Source organism: Chiloscyllium plagiosum, unplaced genomic scaffold, assembly GCF_037043375.1.
Source record: "Chiloscyllium plagiosum isolate Xiang-an unplaced genomic scaffold, Cpla_swu_hap1 HiC_scaffold_44, whole genome shotgun sequence".
Taxonomy (NCBI): Eukaryota; Metazoa; Chordata; class Chondrichthyes; order Orectolobiformes; family Hemiscylliidae; genus Chiloscyllium; species Chiloscyllium plagiosum.
Window position 1 is genome coordinate 20,997,344 of NW_028270182.1, and position 6,749 is coordinate 21,004,092.

Below are 6,749 nucleotides of genomic sequence, written 5' to 3' on the forward strand. Positions count from 1 at the left end.
GTGTGTGGAGCTGAGAGTTTGTCTGTGGGTGAGTGTGTGCGTGTGAGGCTGTGTGTGTGTAGGTGTGTGTGTGAGGGTGTTTGTGTGTGTGTGTAGGTGTGTGTGTGTGAGGGTGTGTGTGCGTGAGCGTGTGTGCATGGGTTTTGTGTGAGTGAGGGTGTGTGTGCCCTTGGGGGTGTGGGTGAGTATGTGAGGGTGTGTGTGCGTGGAGCTGAGAGTGTGTCTGTGGGTGTGTGTGTGGGTGTGTATGTGTGAGGGTGTGTGTGCATGGGTATGTGTGTGCTTGAGGGTGTGTGTGTCTGTGTGTGTGGGTGTGTATGTGTGAGGGTATGTGTGTGTGGGTATGTGTGTGTGTGAGGGTGTGTGTGCTTGGGTGTGTGTGTGTGCTTGGATGTGTGTGCGTTGGAGTTGTGTGCGTGGGTGTGTGTGGATGAGGGAGTGTATGTCTGTGTGTGTGGGTGTGTGTGCTTGGGTGTGTGCGTGTGAGGGTATGTGTGTGAGGGTGTGTGTGTGTGTGAGGGTGTGTGTGTGTGGAGCTGAGAGTGTATCTCTGGGTGTGGGTGCATGGGTGTGTGTGCGTGAGGGTGTGTGTCTGGGTGTGTGTGTGAGTTTGTTTGTGAGAGTGTGTGAGGGGTTGTGTGCGTGGGTGTGTGTGAGGGAGTGCGTGAGGGTGTGTGTGCATGGGTGTGTGCGTGGGTGTGTGTGTGAGTTTGTTTGTGAGAGTGTGTGAGGGTGTGTGCATGGGTGTGTGTGTGAGTTTGTGTGTGAGTGTGTGAGGGTGTGTGTGTGTGAGGGTGTGTGTGCGTGTGTGTGAGTGTGTGGGTGCAGGGGTGTGTGAGGGTCTTTGTGCCTGTGTATATAGGTGTGTGTGTGTGTGGAGCTGAGAGTGTGTGTGTGAGGGTGTGTGTGTGTATGAGTGTGTGTGTGGGTGCGTGTGTGGGTGCATGTGTGAGTGCGTGCGTGTGTGTGTGTGAGTGCGTGTGTGGGTCTGTGTGTGAATGTGTGTGTGGGTGTGTGTGTGAATGTGTGTGAGGGTGTGGATGTATGTGTGGGTGTGTGTTTGAGGGTGTGTGCGTTTGTGTGTGTAGGTGTGTGTAGAGCTGAGAATGTGTCTGTGGGTGTGTGTGTGGGTGTGTATGTGTGCGGGTGTGTGTGCGTGGGTATGTGTGTGTGTGAGGGTGTGTGTGCCTGTGTGTGTGGGTGTGTATGTGAGGATGTGTGTGTGAGGGTGTGTGTCTGTGAGGGTGTGTTAGCGTGGGTGTGTGTGCGAGTTTGTTTGTGAGAGTGTGTGAGGGTGTGTGTGTGAGGGTGTGTGTGTGTGGGTGTGTGTGAGGGAGTGCGTGAGGGTGCGTGTGTGCTTGGGTCTGTGTGTGAGTTTGTTTGTGAGAGTGTGTGAGGGTGTGTGTGCATGGGTATGTGTGTGGGTTTGTGCGTGAGAGTGTGTGAGGGTGTGTGTGTTTGTGTGTGAGTGTGTTTGTGTCTGTGTGTGTAGGTGCGTGTGTGGAGCTGAGGGTGTGTGTGAGGGTGTGCGCGTTGGGGGTGTGTGCATGGGTGTGTGTCGGTGATGGAGTGTGTGTCTGTGTATGTGGTTGTGTATGTGAGGGTGTGTGTGCTTGTGTGTGTGTGTGGGTGTGTATGTGTGAGGGTGTGCATGAGGGTGTGTGTGCGTTGGGGGTGTGTGCGTGGGTGTGTGTGTGTGTGTGAGGGTGTGTGTGCTTGGCTGTGTGTGTGAGAGGGTGTGTGTGAGAGCGTGTGTGTGAGAGTGTGTGGGTGTGTGTGTGAGGGAGTGCGTGAGGGTGTGTGTGTGCGTGGGTGTGTGTGTGGGTTTGTGTGTGAGAGTGTGTGAGGGTGTGTGTGCGTGTTTGTGTGTGAGTGTGTTTGTGTCTGTGTGTGTAGGTGTGTGTGTGGAGCTGAGAGTGTGTGTGTGAGAGGGTGTGTGTGCGTTGGGGGTGTGTGCATGGGTGTGTGTGGGTGAGGGAGTGTGTGTCTGTGTGTGTGGTTGTGTACGTGAGGATGTGTGTGCTTGTGTGTGCGTGTGGGTGTGTGGGGGTGTGGGTGTGGGGGTGTGGGGGTGTATGTGTGAGGGTGTGCGTGAGGGTGTGTGTGCGTTGGGGGTGTGTGGGTGGGTTTGTGTGTGTGTGAGGGTGTGTGTCTGGGTGTGTATGTGTGTGCGCGTGAGGGGGTGTGTGTGAGGGTGAGGGTGTGCCTGAGGGTGTGTGTGTGTGGAGCTGAGAGTGTATCTCTGGGTGCGTGTGTGTGTGCGTGAGGGTGTGTGTCTCGGTGTGTGTTTGAGGGTGTGCATGGGTGTGTGTGTGTGGGTGTGTGTGTGCATGGGTGTTTGTGTTTGAGGGTGTTTGTTTGTGTTGGTGCGTGTGCGGGTGTGTGTGCGTGTGTGTGTGCGTGGGTGAGTGCATGAGTGTGTGGGTGTGTGTCTGTGTGTGGGTGTGTGTGAGGGTGTGTGTGTAGGTGTGTGTGTGAGGGCCTGTGTGGGTGTGTGTGTGGGTGTTTGTGTGTGCATGGATGTGTGTGAGAGGGGTGCGGGTTTGTGTGTGTGAGGGTGTGGGTGCGTGGGTGTGTGAGTGTGTTTGTGGGTCTGTGTGTGTGTGGGTCTGTGTGTTGTGGGTCTGTGGGTGTGTGTGTGTGTGTGTGTGCGTGGGTGTGTGTGTTTGTGTGGTTGTGTGTGTGAGGGTTTGTGTGTCTGTGTGAGTGTAGGTGTGTGTGAGGGTCTGTTTGTGGGTGTGTGTGTGGGTGTGCGTGGGTGTGTATGTGTGTGTGCATGGGTGTGTGTGTATGTGGGTGTGGGTGTGTGTGTGTGCGGGTGTGTGTGTGTGCGGGTGTGTGCGTGGGTGTATGGGTGTGTGTGTGCATGTGTGCGGGTGGGTGTGTATGTGTGCGGGTGTGTGTGTGCGTGGGTGCGTGTGCGTGGGTGTGTGTGTGTGCAGGTGTGTGTGTGGGGGTGGGTGTGTGTGTACGGGTGTGTTTGCGTGTGTGTGTGTGTGAGGGTTTGTGGGTGTGAGTGTGTGTGGGTGTGTATGCAGGTGGGTGTGTGTGTGAGGGTGTGTGTGCAGGTGGGTGTGTGCGGGTGTGTGAGTGAGGGTGTGAGTGTGTATGGGTGTGTGTGCATGTGTGAGGGTGTGTGGGTGCGTGGGTTTCAATGTGTGGGTGTGTGTGTGGGGGTATGTGTGTGAGGGTGTGTGAGTGTGTGTTTGTGTGGGTGGGTTTGTGTGTGCGTGAGTGTGTGTGAGAGTGTGTGTGAGTGCGAGGGTGTGCGTGGGTGGGTGGGTGGGTGTGTGTGAGGGTGTGTGTGTGGGTGGGTGGGTGTGTGTGTTTGTGGGTGTATGTGTGGGTGTGTGCGTGTGAGTATGTGTGTGAGTGTGTGTGGGTGTGTGTGGGTGGGTGTGTGTGCGTGCATGTGTGTGGGTGTGCATGGGTGCGTGTGTATGTGTGGGTGCGTGTGTGTGGGTGCGTGTGTGTGTAGGTGGGTGCACGTGTGTGTAGGTGGGTGGGAGTGAGTGTGTGTGTGCGTGTGTGTGGAGGCGTGTGTGTGTGTGTGGGGGGTCGTGTGTGTGTGTGAGTGTGGGGGCGTGTGTGTCCGTGTGTGCGTGTGCGTGTGTGCGTGCGTGTGTGCGTGCGTGTGTGTGTGTGTGGGTGCGTGTGTGGGTGCGTGTGTGTGTGGGTGCGTGTGTGTGTGGGTGCGTGTGTGTGTGTGGGTGTGTGTGGGTGCGTGTGTGTGTGTGGGTGCGTGTGTGGGTGCGTGTGCGTGTGTGGGTGCGTGTGTGGGTGCGTGTGTGGGTGCGTGTGTGTGCGTGTACGTGCGTGTGCGTGTGTGTTTTGGGGTGGTGGGGCTGCAGTGGTGACAGCAGCCTGTCAAATCCCAAATTGTTCTGAAGATGGTAACAACCTGATGTTCAATTTATGTTTCGAAGTCAATTTGGCATCTGTCCCATTTTTGTTTTGAAACCTCTGAGTCAGTGTGTGTGGACCAATGTCAACTCGCTGGGCAGATTAGCAAGTGTGTGACGCACTGCCCCTGTCTGCTCTCTCTCTCTCTCTCAACAAACAGCCCAGGGTTTTGGTTTCAAAACCAACCGGTTTCAGATGAGCTGCTCTGGGCCACGCGGTTCCCGAGGAGGGAGGAGCATCTGTGCCTGAGACCTGGACAGATCCCAGAATCTGTACCACCTCGGCCTACAGGGCACCCCGCCCTGGCAACTGAGATCGTGCAGTGATCAAAAATAAATCATTTCAGTTTCTCTCCGAAGAGTCTTGTTTCTCGCCCACAATCGTCGAGGGGGCCCTCGAGGAGGTCCACCACTCCCTTCATCTGAGGGTGTCCCTGACCTCCCATCTCCTCTCCCTGACATTACTGCACCTCCCTCTGTCTTCAAGTCTCACGCTGTCCAACAGGCTTTTGTGGTCACGGATATCAATCTACCAGCGCACCTCAGGGTCACCTCTGTTCGATTGCCCCGGCTTGTGTGAAGCCAAGGCGCTATACCAATGCAGCTTGTTCATCCAAGTGCTGAGAGCTCAGCTTTGTAATTGAAGGGGGTTTGTGAGGGAGGAACATTCTCCTTAGGACCCACCCCCCACTTCCTCCACCACCCCCAACCCCACCAATACAACCTACCCCTCTCCCCCACACCTCAACAGACCACTATTGGGGGGCCAGAATCTACTAGGAGGCAGTCAGGACAGCAGATGCTGAGATCAGGGTCGAGAGTGAGGGGCTGGAAAAGCACAGCAGGTCAGGCAGCATCCGAGGAGCAGGAAAGTCAACGTCACGGGCAGGAGCCCTTCCTGATGAACTGGTCAACTGCCTCAAGGTGAAGTCAGTGCCCAGCAGCACAAACAACTGCCCTCCCTTTCCTACTCCTGCCCCAGGGACCCACAGGACAAATAGGCTGGGGGGGTGGGCAAGGTAACAGCTAATCACAGTCCCCCCCCAACACTCCCAGAACAGGGACAGCACAGGGTTAGATACAGAGTAAAGCTCCCTCTGCACTGTCCCGCATCAAACACTCCCAGGACAGGGACAGCACAGGGTTAGATACAGAGTAAAGCTCCCTCTACACTGTCCCCATCAAACACTCCCAGGACAGGGACAGCACGGGGTTAGATACAGAGTAAAGCTCCCTCTACACTGTCCCCATCAAACACTCCCAGGACAGGGACAGTACGGGGTTAGATACAGAGTAAAGCTCCCTCTGCACTGTCCCCATCAAACACTCCCAGAACAGGGACAGCACAGGGTTAGATACAGAGTAAAGCTCCCTCTACACTGTCCCCATCAAACACTCCCAGGACAGGGACAGCATGGGGTTGGATACAGAGTAAAGCTCCCTCTACACTGTCCCCCATCAAACACTCCCAGAACAGGGACAGCACAGGGTTAGATACAGAGTAAAGCTCCCTCTGCACTGTCCCCATCAAACACTCCCAGGGACAGGGGCAGCATGGGGTTGGATACAGAGTAAAGCTCCCTCTACACTGTCCCCATCAAACACTCCCAGGGACAGGGGCAGCATGGGGTTGGATACAGAGTAAAGCTCCCTCTACACTGTCCCCATCAAACACTCCCAGGGACAGGGGCAGCATGGGGTTGGATACAGAGTAAAGCTTCCCTCTACACTGTACCCATCAAACATTCCCAGTAGTCAAGTAGCTAAGCTGCCATCAGGAACTGCACATACAGTGGACACCAGCATTTTCAGTCACAAATTTAGACAGGTTCCTTTTTGGCACGATCTTACCCGAAACTGAAACTAAATCACAACTGAGAAAAGGAGTGCCCCTTGGGCTCTGAGTGGGTAAAAAGACATGTGAAACTTCCTGGAGATCCCTTTCAGGTTCTCAATCATCTGTTTTGATGCTAATCCAAGTTTGTTTATAAATCAGTGTTTTTTTGCTTCAAATCTCCCAGGCCATTCTGCCTGTGGTATCAGTACTGACCCTTTCAACATTTCAATCCAGTTAGGCCTAGTGCTCCTCCTGTTATTTCCAGAGAGATCCCCAGCAGAATCCACTTCTACTGCCCTGTTAGGTAATACCCATCCTGGAACTGGGACACAGCTTTTGACGGGGGCGGAACCAGTGATTTCCTGCCACCTCTGATCAATGCTGCACGGCTACAGTTTCTCGAAGATGCAACCAATGCTGGACACAGTCATTTGTCATTACCCATAGCTCAGAACCCCCCCTACCCCCAGGCCAGGCCGCTTTCTGGTAAACCTCCTCTGCACCCTCCATTGTTTGTATAATGGAGTGATCAGATACCTGCATTCAGTTGGGATTTACAGAGCATCTCGTGCCCATCCAGCGGCACTCCCTCAGCACTGACCCTCTGACAGTGCGGTACTCCCTCAGCACTGACCCTCTGACAGTGCGGCACTCCCTCAGCACTGACCCTCTGACAGTGCAGCACTCCCTCAGCACTGACCCTCTGACAGTGCGGCACTCCTTCAGCACTGACCCTCTGACAGTGCGGTACTCCCTCAGCAGTGACCCTCTGACAGTGCAGCACTCCCTCAGCACTGACCCTCTGACAGTGCGGCACTCCTTCAGCACTGACCCTCTGACAATGCGGCACTCCCTCAGCACTGACTCTCTGACAATGCGGCACTCCCTCAGCACTGACCCTCTGACAGTGCGGCACTCCCTCAGTACTGACCCTCTGACAGTGCGGCACTCCCTCAGCACTGACCCTCTGACAGTGCGGCACTCCCTCAGCACTGACCCTCTGACAGTGC